The sequence below is a fragment of the Haemaphysalis longicornis genome, unplaced genomic scaffold (genome assembly GCF_048455015.1).
Source record: "Haemaphysalis longicornis isolate Haplotype H1 unplaced genomic scaffold, Haemaphysalis longicornis Haplotype H1 scaffold_6, whole genome shotgun sequence".
Classification (NCBI taxonomy): domain Eukaryota; kingdom Metazoa; phylum Arthropoda; class Arachnida; order Ixodida; family Ixodidae; genus Haemaphysalis; species Haemaphysalis longicornis.
In genome coordinates this window covers 70,487,290-70,500,505 of record NW_027526407.1, presented here as the reverse complement: position 1 = coordinate 70,500,505, position 13,216 = coordinate 70,487,290, and the positions used below count along the sequence as shown (strand labels likewise).

General features: G+C 47.7%; 1 long non-coding RNA gene across 2 annotated transcripts in view; it reads right to left on the bottom strand.

The window, feature by feature from the left end:
• The window catches only part of LOC144141631 (uncharacterized), a 33,852-nt gene extending 30,454 nt beyond the window's left edge, over positions 1–3,398 (bottom strand). For both annotated transcript variants that reach the window (XR_013316658.1, XR_013316659.1), the window contains exon 1: positions 3,295–3,398. This is a non-coding gene — a long non-coding RNA (uncharacterized LOC144141631). The remainder of the gene's footprint in view (positions 1–3,294) is intronic.
• Between the last annotated feature and the right edge of the window lie 9,818 nt (positions 3,399–13,216).

The following is a 13,216-nucleotide window of genomic DNA, read 5'->3' as shown; positions in this document are numbered from 1 at the left end:
GTAGTTGTTGTGAGTCGGGGTGAGAGCTGAGCAACGCGGCCTCCCATTGCTCTTGAGTCCTGACGTTTAATGCTCTATTAGGTGAACGAGGTTTCTGTTGGCAGGCCCATATGACGTGTTATAGGGTGGCTTTGTCTGCACACCACTTGCATCTGTCTGAATATGTGTCTGGGAAATATCGGTTGTAGAGAGCGGCGTTGGGTGAGGTGTTTGACGGTAGTCGTCTCCACGCAACCGACTGCCATCTGTTGAGGGAGGAGTGTAGTGCAGGGTACTTGAGGCGGCTCAACATGTAGTGGTGCGTAATCTCCCTGTACGGGACCAGCCTGTCGCTGCTCCCCATGAATGTAGGCCCGATGTCTCCGTCTAGGTCAGCCTGGTTGCCGAAAAGTCGGGCTGCCTCGCGAGACAGTTCATTCCCCGGAAGGGACAAGAGTGCTGATGTCCATACAAGGCTAACATGTCTGCATCTGTCGCCAATAAACATCGAAAGAATTTTGGCCCCTGGCAGGGATATTCGTCCGGCCAGAAAGTTTCTTAGTGCCGTCTTCGAATCAGATACAATAATTTTGGCTTCCGTGCTAGCTATCGCGAGCGCAATAGCCGCTTCTTCAGCCAACTCAGGGTGCGCCATCAGGATTGTGCCCGACATCACTGTTTCCTTGCTGGTGTACCACGGCAAGACCTTTGAGGTGAGCAGGCAAGGTCTGGACTGCATCGGCAACTTGCTGCAGCCTTTCCTCCAGGTCCCCATCACTGCCTCCAGTCGCCCAGGTTGTAATATCATCTTCGTAGAGGCTATGTTGGATTCCCGGGATATCCTCTAGGAGTGGAGGCAGCTTGATCATGGTGACGTTAAAGATGAAGGGCGACAGTGCGTATCACAGTGGTTTACCCTGTCTCGCCATTTGAATGAGCTCCGATTTAAATCCTCCCTAAATGCAGGAATTCAGCACATCTGCAAAACTATACCCCATATACTCAATAGCTGGGGGTTCTCTGTAAAGCGCACCGGAAACTTTGAGTAAGCAAACCGAACGCTGAGTTTTTTGTAAACTTTTGACAGCTGTGACAATACGGTAGACAAGAAAAGAACAACTATCACGCCAGTTTCTTTAGCCGGTTGTTATCCAGAGCGTAATAACTGACACAGAGAGTATGGGCTAGTAATAAATTTCGTCAAGTTTTCCTGCTTGGGCTTTGAAAAGCCTGCGTAATTAATAAGTCAATAAATAAAAAGGTTAATTCCTAGCGAAACTGCAGTCCAAATTATACGCGGTCTTCCCATAACGACCATAATGAACAAATCAATAACATCTTCATAAAGAATAACAGGTGCTGTTAGGAAACCCACCCTGTAGAGGGGATTCATAATCATGGATCTCCTGTGTGCGGCTGGCTGCGCCGGCCTTCTTCACCCGGTCAAGCTTTAACGTACGGTCCTGACCGGTCTACCGCCTCCTCCACTATTGTATAGGGGGGTTGGGGATTGGTTGCAGGTCCGATGTTCTTTGGCACTCCTACCCCTGATGATATCGGCTACCGGGCACTCGGCGTACGCATCTTTTGAAAATAAAGCCTCCTCTTGAAACTGTAAACCAGCTCTATGTCCTCTTTCTTGCCTCCTTCAGCTGCCGACATTCCGGGCTGGTACAATACCAAGATGGTAAGTCAATCCGGAGCTCTCCGCTACTCCGCGCCTCATCACCCAGTTGTAGCGTCGGTGGGTTAAACCCCCATGTATGATTTATTTCTAATTAAAGGTGTTTTTCCTCGAATACCTGGATCAATAATTCAAACTTGAATGTTAACATTACATCTCAATTTAGCGGTGTTCCACTAGTTTAGTCCCGTATCTATGTATTTATTAAGGCACAAAGGTCACTCACCTTGGCTAAGCTAATATAAGCCAAGTATACAAGTTCCATATTCCTTTTTGTCGAAGGAACGCTTATCGCGTCGCTTCCTATGGTTTACCAGAACCAGTGCTAACATTGTTTGTCTACGGTGGTTGAAATGTTTTTTTTCTTTTTTAAGTTGTTTTAAGTATTTTTGATACTTCAAATGTGCCCCAGAGAACTTATTAAAATTGCTGCGATTTGTCTCCTACAGAATACAAGTTTAGTTTCCGGTCGTTTGTGTTACGAGGAAAGATATATTAACCTACCACTGACGGTTTCCTGGCACATTCGTGAAGCATGCTTTGAGAAGCCTCATTTGTGAAGCCTAGGGAATTTTTAATATTTTATATATTCGAGTAATTTCAACACCCAGGGGGCGTTGCAGAGGGTGGTGGTTTAGCTGCAAGTGCAAAAGCATTTTACACGTGGGGAATATTTAGGTTCTGCCAAAATACAGGTGAGACGTACGAACAATAAGCTTTCGAGATTTTATGCAGGGTGATAGAATTTACGTCTATACAGAAGGAAACACTGTTTTGAAGGATGAAAAGTATCTTTCGGAAACCGCTTGAAATGCACGCGCATTGATGGTTCTGGTAATGGAAGGATGTAGAAATATTTTCTTTGTCATTTCGCAACGTTGACCTTGGGCGGATGATCAGTGCGTGGTGATTTGTAGGATGAACAAGTTACCATTTCGTTTTCCACAATATGATTAGAATGGTCAAACTCGTAAAAAAGATCAAATTGAGAAAGCGTTACGGTGAGCTTCATAGTTCTTACACTGGACATAGGGTAGTTGGTCAGACAGAACGTGCGCTGCAGTTGCTTGCGGATTATAATGGTTACCAAATAATTGTTTCCATGGTCACATTCTTATCAGGCATACTCAGGTTAGGGATGATTTAGTATTTTGTATATCGTCAATTTGAAGTCAGAAATCCTAGCAGACAAGGTACGTATGAGGTACCGAAGGGTCCCATTAGCATTGTTGATTATTTACTTAACGTGCATTTTCCAAGAAAACGTTATGACTTATACGTTCTCGTAAATACTTATACGTTTTAGTATCTTCAAGTTGGCGGCCCCTCAGTTTGTAATTGAAGTCTCAGGAGAATTAAAAGGCAATGAAATTCTCCTTTTTTATATTTTAATGTTTAGCCAAATTTGCAAGTTAATTCACCACTCGAATACTCTGTTTATATCAGCCGGCACTAGAGACGAGCCGCAATCAGAACGGTACAGTAATCATCCGGAAACCATCTGATGGAAGACGTAATGGTGCTAGAAAGATCACTGATGTAAATCCCAAAGAGCACAGGGGAAAATGCAGATCCTTAAGGCACGCCTGATGCGAATGAACAGGAAAAAAAGTTCGAAATAATTACATTACCGGTTACAAATGGCGTTCCGTTAGACAAAACTATTCGGTCCAGTCAACTATATGAGTCCATATTTCATTTCTCAAGGTTCATGAAAAAATAACTGAGGAGGTAAAGTATCGGATGATTTGGAGAAGTACAAGAAAATGCAGTCGACAAAACACCTGTTACCGGCTTCACCGAAAACGTCGTTTGTGGAGGAATTGAGCTGTCTCGCATAACAATGGTTTCCTAAAGCCCTGTCGGCACGACTAAAAAAGAGTTCTTTTCCTTATACTTCCAGATAAATTCATTCCCAGGACAAAAGACGTTTTGTCACAACAGTGAATTACCTCTTACCCGCTTTTGTCGCGAGTTCTCGCGGTATATTAGGTTCCCCACAGGTGACGCCCACGAAATTCTAACACTTCACGATGGTGACAAGTGTTTCTGACCCAAGAGGTGAGTGTTAACTTCTCGCACATCATTTTTTACCTACTCGACATCTTCAGACACCAGCCACAAACTGTGTTTTCAGTGCCAGCGGCCAGTATTGCAAATCACTAACATTACCGAAATTGATGTCATGGCCGCCTTCCGCAAACTGCCCTCGAAAAATTCCACGCGTTGCGACAGCATTCCTTGATTCATTGTGAAGCATTATTGGGTTGTCTTCGGACCCTTACTCTGTCACATCATATGTGTGTTTCACCTATTGAGAAACTTTTGCTAACTGGAAATTAGGCGCCATCTTGTCTTTGCCCAAGTCTGGAAAGGCCTAAATGCCCGCAAACTATAGGCCAATCACCCTGTTTTCCTTTCTCAAAGTCGCCGAAAAAGTCACCCATCGATACCCGTTAGCAGCAAAGCGTCCAATAATCGTTTCTAACGCACACGGCGTCAGGCACGGAGGTTCACTAGAACCAAACCTCGTCGGTTTTATAAACGACATCGGCCCCCCGGTGCTTTCTGGCCAACACGTAGGTACAGCATATTTCGACTGTAAGGCCTTCGACGCAGTAATTAATATTACTGCTTCGCAATTTCTCTAAATGCGGTCTATCCCACGGTTGGTCAACCAGTGATTCGGCCGTTACTTAAAAGGCAGGTCTAATTGTGTCTCTTTTAAAGGCGTCATCTCGCAGCCTTTCGCTATAATTTCAGGTGTATTTCAAGGCTCGACACTCGGCCCTCTTCTCACTGACATTTCTGTTATTGACCACTACCCCGCTACTAGGCACTGCTAGCTCTCTCCGTATACCGATGATAAGATGCTCTATCGCAAGTTTTCTTCTCAGAACGATCATGTCCTGCTGCAATATCGCATGAACGCAGTTTTCGAGATGGCGCGATAGGAACTGTTTAAAGCTTAATCTCTCAAAAACTATCGTAATGTCATATATTCATCATAGTTTCCCACTCATTTTTTCGCACGCTCACCTCAGCGAACCCGTATAACCCGGTACTGTATTGCGTGATTTGGGTGTAATCATGGATACAAAAGCTATTTTTGAACTCTCGTGGGAACTGCCTGAATAACTCGTCTTCACACGCCTGGCGTGATTTCTCTGGCAACCATTGTATTCACCGACCGATGATATTTCTCTGACTCTACCGCGCCCTAATTTTAGCTAAGCTCGAGTTTGCCACTGCAGTTGTGAATTGTAGAAGCCCTGCGTCATACCTTCGTCTAGAAATGGTTCATATGCGCTTCAGATGTGCTTCACTTTATCGTTACTCACCAGTGAGCCAATATAAGCACGGCTAGCTTACCAATCTTTCATTCCTTAGCTGACGGAAAGCGGGAAGAATGTAAGCATTTTGTGGAGAGGTCCAACTTCCCGGTGTCCCTCTCTTCGTGTTTCATCACCAAAAGCACCACCTTTTTTATGCTCGTATATGATCACACGCTCATACTCTACACACGACCTCCGACCACTTCCTCAGAGGTTCGTTTTTACCTTCTTTAATCACACTCCACATTTGTATATATCTACAAATGTTTTAATGGATTTCTGATTTATTCCTTTCCTGATATGGTTTCCCTTTGGATACTTTATACTCCTGTACCCAGTGCATCACCCGAGATTCTTCCTTGCTGTTGGTGAGCACTTCCATTAAATAAAGAAATAAATAAATAAACAATTACTTTCCATCAAAGAGCGTACTTTACCTTTTAAAAGGCCCACTTAGCTGTTACAGTGCGTTCATAAAACTGGACCTTACACTCACCTATGAGGGCTTTGAGCTCAGCTTTACTAGCCAAAAATTCGGCGTTGCGGTAACCTGTAATGAGCTACAGTTTGTTTACAGTTTGGTTGGCATCTATGTTTACCGAAAGCGAACAAAACACTGATCGCTGGGACCTGGCGCGACGGCGAGCGAGTGGAGACGATCTGGCGATGTTATTAAAACAAGTCGCTCACGTTAGTACTTACCAGAGAGGCGCGTGTCGTTTGCTTCGCAAGCTGCGAAATACGAAAAGTTCCAGAGAAGTCAAGGAATTCAGTGGCTTTGCGCGAGAAACAAGAAATGCTCGGGCCGCTTCCGGAACAATTTATTCGGCAGTAATTTAAGTCGCTTAAAACAAAGATATTAGATTAGGGGAATCTTACGATAACAATGAGGGAGTGTTAGGCGGTCGGTAACAGACGCAAACGATATCTCTTTTCGTGCATGATTCGTATGCAGGCGCAACACACTTCGACCCGAGTTTCGAGTGGAATATGGAACGACTGAAGATGATCTGTGATAACAACTAAGACACCTCCTCACGACCGTTATCAGGCCAATAAAAGCAAAGCGATTTCTCGCATTTCATTTTTGACCTCGGTACTTTTACTGCAAACTGTGCGCTGCTGCCGAACGCATTACTGTGTTTGCCATGCTTTTCTTGTCATTCTTTTTGCGCATATTTCGTTCAGCTGTACAATGGCAAACGAAACAGCTAAGGCACAAGAAGATTTCAAGCGGGAACTGAAAGCTAAGCTGAGGGCACTCAAGGATGTGCTGCAGGACGTTAAGGGGATGAAAGAAGAGATTCAGAAACTGCTGAAGGAAAACCAAGAGCTGAAGGTCGAAAATGCCAGACTGTCCCGTCGGGTGGAGGAGATGGAGCAATACCAGAGCTCCAACAACCGGCAAATTAAGGGCATACCTCTGGATACAGAGCCAGTCGCTGTACTAGAAAAAATCGGGGAACTTATTCACGAACCGGTAACTTAAGCAAATATTGATTTGTGCCATCGGGTACCAACTGGCAAGCATGACCAAACAAACATCATTGTCCGGTTTGTGCGACGAACAGAGAGGAACGCATTCCTTGGCAAGGGAAAAAAGGTGAACTTCACTGCCACAGAACTCGGCTTTGAGGCCAGCAGTCCGTTATACGTAAATGGACGCCTTACTGGGCAACGCAAGCCACTACTCGGTGCTGCGGTCTAAAAAAGCGTGACGGGAACTCGAAGTTCGTGTGGACTGCCGGGGGAAAGGTGTTCGCACGAAAAGACGAAGGGTCCCATGTATAAGGATAGCAACTCTAAATGACCTTGACCGGACGATAAGAACGGAATAAGACAAAATCTTTGCTTGGCAGAAATAATGCTGAATAAACAGCATGGCTACATTTATTCCAAGCAGCTACCGTACTGTCCACTCAATACATTAGTTCAGCAGTCCAGACAGAAGTTTCCACTAATTCATAAGAACATGCGCAGCAAATGATGATTTGCTGAATTTATTTAGTTCACTCACATTCTCTTTTGATGTAATGCTTCTTACTGAAACATGGGTCACTTCTGACGAGAACGCTCCACATTTTTAAAACTATGTATATGATGGTATACGACCACATGACCGTGGCGGCGGTGTAGCTGTGTATGCAAAAAAAACAGCCAGCCATGAACTGATTTCAGAATTTTCTACTGTAACTACCAATGTTGAATGCCTCACCGTACGCGTAGAAAGCATTATGATTGTTGCATTATGTAGACCACCAGCTAGCAACACGCAGGTTGTTTAAGTCTTAGTCAATGTACTTCAGTTTCTGAGTTGTTCTGGCCTTACCTTCGTGATGATGGGTAATGGTACTATAAATATATGCTTTTGAATGATCCTTCATCAAGACAGTTCACGGAACTAGTAAATCCCTATGCTTGTGAAAACGCTATTACTGAAGCTACCAGAATAACGTCAATAATGCCTGCCTTCTTGATATATGTGTCACAAACAAACGACCACCGCTTTGCACCGCAGGAGTACTATTGACCGAGATAAGCGACCATTTCACCGTATTTTGTCTAGTACCACTCTCGTTGAATTGTCGTCAACGTCAAGGGGAAAAAATATTCTAAAGATAAATGACCAATCTTTGTAACACTTTAGTAGTCTTGTTTATGTCACAGGTTGCGAATGCGTATTTAAAGAAAAAGTCAAGCATTTCCGTTAGACCAAACCAGGCCAAGATGTAAAAAATACGCAAACCTTGGATAACAAAACGCTTCTAAAAAGAGTTAAGCAAGAATAACATGTTTCATTCCTTTCTGCAGTCAGAGGACCGGGATAGCTTTGCTGCCTTTAAAAAATACCGAAATCAATTGAAGGCTGAACTGAAAAAAGCAAAAATAGAGCATTACAAACGGCTGTTAAGGAATATACATAATGACCCCAAGAAAATTTTGAATAAAAAATTACGCCCATCTTTCCGCGAGGGGAACCCTGATGTGATGCGACGCATCGGGGGGGTTCAATTGGCGTTTCCATTGGTTGATTCTCTATGGTCGTAACGTTACCTTGAGCGTTTGGGGTGACGCGGGCATTGGATTGCGTCAATCCACTCGCTGAAGGGACCGTCGCTTCCATCACGTCTTCATCGGAAGAATCAAGCCAAGCACGAAGTCATCAATCGAAGTCACGCGGATTCGAAAGAGAGCGAGTGCTGACTGAACCGCCGCAGCGCGCTACCCGCTTTATATTCACAGCGCCTGAAGGAGAGGAGACAGTGGAGGAGAGTCGCGCATGCGCGCACCTGTGCGACGGGAGCGGAGCGAAGCGAGCGAAGCGCGCGCATGCAGCTGTTGTTTATGATAATGAGACGGAGAGAGAGTGTTGGGCACAGCTGTCGGAGAGAAGAGCGGAGGAGAGTCGCGCATGCGCAGGTGGCGTGCGGACGCCGCCGACGCCGACGCAGGAGGGATATGCCTCAGAGCAAGAGATGCATTCGCATCTAATAATAACCTTAGAGGAGGTCACACAGAAGGGAGCTGTCTAAATATTGCCGCGAACCATTTATGGGTTTGTTTATTTATTGTTTGTTTTTACTGCCCAGCCAGGCTCGGTTCTGTCATCTGCGTCCCCAAAATATTCCCGTGAACCATGTATGGGTTTATTTATTTATTGTTTGTTTTTACTGCCCGGCCAGGCTCGGCTGTGTTATGTGTGTACCCAACCCAACGAAGCGCGCCTTCCATTCCTTATTTTTATGCCGCACGGGCTATGTTATTCAGATAAGCGGACTGTTTCACCCTAACGTCACTAGCCCAGAATAATGTTCACTGATCTACAATGTTCTCCATGTAAATCGACGGTTCCAGAATTACTCCCGCCGAAAGATAAAAGCCTGCAGAGCAGACGCCGCGGCATTCGAATTGCCGGAGCTCGCCTGCACACGTTACTTCGTTGAGTGCTGCTTCGCTGCCTGTGTATTCTTTGAGTTGTTAGGGGAGCACAAGTTCGCTCCAATAAACTTGTTTTCCTTGAAGACAACTGCGTCGTCCTTGACTGCGTGACATCTGGTGGAGGTGCTGGGTAAATGCACCCAAAGCCCTCGTCAAGCCGACAAGCAAGCCCCGCTCGTGTCAGCCGCCGACAGCAAGGTCTTCAGCCGGAGTTTGTGCTGCTTCCGGATAAAGTGAAGAAAGAAGACGTCGTGACCACCGCCATGATCAACGCAGGCACCATGACCAGCGCTACCAATCCTGCCCTCATTCTTCAGCAACCCAGGGAGCCCCCCTCATTCCATGGGTCACCTTTCGGAGGATCCCGAAGACTGGCTGGAGCAAGTCGAACGGGTCAGGCTGTTTAACCGATGGGGCGACGCGGAGACACTGAGGCAAGTGTTCTTCTACCTTGAATATTCAGCACGGATCTGGTTCGAGAGCAGTGATAGCTCCCTAGATTCCTGGAACGAATTCAGAACGCAATTTTTAGCGACGTTTACCATGGTTGTGCGAAAAGAGCGGGAAAAGTGTTGCTGCATACGCTGACCCAACACCCTAACGAAGGCATTGTTGTGTTCGTCGAGGAGACGAAGAGACTTTTCAGGCGTGCTGACCCTTGCATGGCGGAAGAAAAAAAGTTACTCTTCTTAATTCGCGGTGTGAAGGAAGAACTGTTTGCTGGACTTGTACACAATCCGCCCAAAACCGTCACCGAATTCGTGCCCGAAGCCAGCACAATTGAAAAGTCCCTCGAAATGCGTACTAAGGAGTACGACGGCAACTTTGTCGGCCCGGCCAATGCGAACTACGTGGATAGCATGCGGATTCCAGCAGATAGCCTACGCGAGACTATTCGCGCAATAGTGAGGCAGGAGCTGCGGAAACTTCTCCCAACGCCGCCGCAACCAGAAGTCGCTTCTCTTTGCGACGTCATTAGAGAAGAAGTGCAGCAAGCGCTGGGAACTCCAAAGACGCCAGAAGCTCCCCGCGAGCCGCAAGTGATGGCCTACGCGGCCGCTCTCCGTCGACCTCGCCCACCTGCGCCCTATCGTCACACCCTATCCTCACGTGAATCCGGCGCTACCGCAAGAACACCGGAACAAATTATTGGCTTTGCTGCGTCGCTACAGCGAGTGTTTTTCTTCGAACTCAAAACTACGTCAGACACCTCTAGCGAAGCACGGAAAAATAACCGAAGATGGAGCCCAACCCAACAGTCAACAATAATCCAACAGTCAACATACCACGTCTCTTCCCACGAGCGGGAAGCCATCCGCACTCAAGTCGACGACATGCTCAGCGACGACATTATATAGCCCTTGAAAAGCACCTGGGCTGCCCCGCTCGTACTCGTGAAGAAAAAAGACGGCACATTAAGGTTTTGCGTTGACTACCGGCGACTGAACAAAATCACCAAAAAGGTCGTGTGCCCCCCTGCCACGAATCGACGACGCCGTCGACCACCTCTGCCATGCAAAGTACTTCTCAGCGATGGATCTGAAGACCGGCTACTGGCAAATTGAAGTGGACGAGAGAGACCCAGAGAAGACTGCATTTATAACCCCGGACGGCCTATACGAGTTCAAGGTGATGCCGTTCCGGTTGTGCACGGCGCCAGCAACGTTTCAACGAGTCATGGACACTGTGCTAGCTGGCTTGAAGTGGCACACCTGCCTCGTATACCTCGATGACGTTGTGGTATTCGCCCGGACTTCCGACGAACACCCTCCAAGGTTTGAATTTGTAATCGAGGCCCTTCGTACGTCGGCGTTAACGCTGACGCCTGAAAGGCGCCGTTGCGCGTACGAGGAGCTCAAGTTTTTGGGCCACGTCGTCAACACCGTGGGAGTCCTACCTGACCCGGCGAAACTTCACCCATTGTGAACTTCCCAAGGCCGAAAGACAAATCGGGCGTGCCAAGACTTCTCGGACTGTGCGCATACTACCGGGGCTTCGTTGCAAACTTAGCGCACATTGCAAAGCCACTCACACGCCTGACGAGAGATGCACCCCTTTCAGCTGGGAAAACGCCCAAGAAAAAGCACTTTGCTTGCTGCGAAAACGCCTGCAAAGCCCGCTCGTGCTCGCTCATATTTGACGAAGACGCAGAAATGGAAATACACACGGACGCCAGTGATATAGGCTTGGGTGACGTTCTCGTCCAAAAACAAAGCGGTAGCGAAACATTCATCGAGTTTGCCAGCCGTGGTCGGTTGAAGGAGGAAAAAAACTACTCGGCGTCTGAAAAAGAGTGCCTTGCTATTATATGGGCGATTTCGCAATATCGCCCATACGTGTATGGTAGACCATTAAAGCTTGTGACAGACCATCATGCACTCTGTTGGCTCGCCAATTTGAAGGACCTCTCAGGTTGTCTTGGGCGGTGGAGCTTGCGTCTGCAAGATTTCGACGTTGCAATCGTCTATAAATCCGGCAGGAAACACTACGACACCGACTGCCTGTCCCGCGCTCCCGTCGAAGCACCACCACACGACTCTGATGAAGACAGCGCGTTCTTCCAAGTCCCGACGGAGAGCGACCTAGCAGTCCATCAGCGTGCCGACCCCGACTTCCGCGTCATAATCGACTACCTTGAAGGATGCAACGGCGCCATGCCGAGGACCTTCAAACGCAACCTACCAGCATTCCGCCTGAAAAAGTCCGTTCTAGTGAAGAATTTCATCCCCGGAGCGAGAACGAATAACCTTCTTGTCATCACCGCAGACTGTCGGGACGAAATTTTGGAAGCGTGCCACGACGACCCATCTTCCGGAGACCTCGGCACAGCCCGCACAATTGGAAAAATCAAGGCGAAGTACTACTGGCCACACCTTACATCCGATGTTACCCACTACGTCCGGAGCTGCCGCGACTGCCAGCGATGAAAAACGCCACCGACGAGACCCGAACGACTTCTGCAGTGGATTGCCGTCCCATCAAGGCCCTTCCAACAGATTGGAATGGACCTTCTGGACCCGTTCTGTATACATCCCGATCCAAGAACAAGTGGATTGTCGTAGCGACAGACTACATGACGCGCTACGCAGAGACCGCCGCTCTTCCGAGGGGGGACTGCCCAAGAAGTCGCAAAGTTCTTCATAAGCCAAGTTGTGCTGCGACATGGACCCCCGGAAGTCCTAATCACGGGCCGCGGAACGGTTTTACTGCGGAGCTGATGCAAGGAATATCACGCTACAGCAACACGGGTCAACGAATTACAACGGCGTACCACCCCCAAACGAACGGACTTACGGGACGTTTGAATAAAACGATCGCGGATATGCTGTCAATGTACGTCGACGTTGAATATAACACTTGGTACGAAGTGCTCCCGTATGTCACGTTTGCGTACAACATGGCTATCCAGGAAACTACGCAGATGACGCCGTTCGAGCTTGTCTATGGAAGACGGCCGACTACGATGCTCGACGCAATGCTTCCGCGTGTACAAGACGACGACCTCAACCCCGACGTCCAAGGATACCTTCAGTGGGCGGAGGAGGCCCGCCAGCTCGCTTGAGTTCGTTCAACGGACCAGCAGCTGGTGGATACCGGGCTCTATTACCTCCGACGCCGAGACGCCGAGTACCACCCAGGGGATCGTGTTTGGGATTGGAACCCCATCCGACGACGCGGACTCAGTGAAAAGCTTCTGCGACGGTATTTCAAACCCTACTAGATTCTACGACGTGTCCGTCAACTTACCTACGAAGTGATCCCAGATGGTGATTCCGGAACATCACGACGACGCACGCGGCCCGAAGTCGTCCACGTGTTTCGCTTGAAACCTTGCAAGATGACGGACTTTTTTGTTGTTTGTTCGGACTGTCTTCTATTGTAGCATCCGGTCGATGCACTCTTAGAGGGGGGGGGGGGTAATGCCGCGAACCTTGTATGGGCTTGTTTATTTATTGTTGTTTTTACTTGCCGGCCACGCTCCCCCTCTGTTATCTGTGTTCCCAGCGAAGCGCGTCTTCCATTCTTTATTTTTATGCCGCGCGGGCTATCTTATTCAGATGGGCAGACTGTTTGGCCCTAACGTCACTAGCCCAGAATAATCTTGTTTGATCTACAATGTTCTGGATGTAAATCGACGGTTCCAGAAATACTCGCGCCGAAAGATAAAAGTCTGGAGAGCAGACGCCGCGGCATTCGAGTCGCCGGAGCTCACCTGCACACGTCACTTTATTGAGTGCTGCTTCGCCGCCTGTGTATCCTTTGAGTTGTTAGGGGAGCA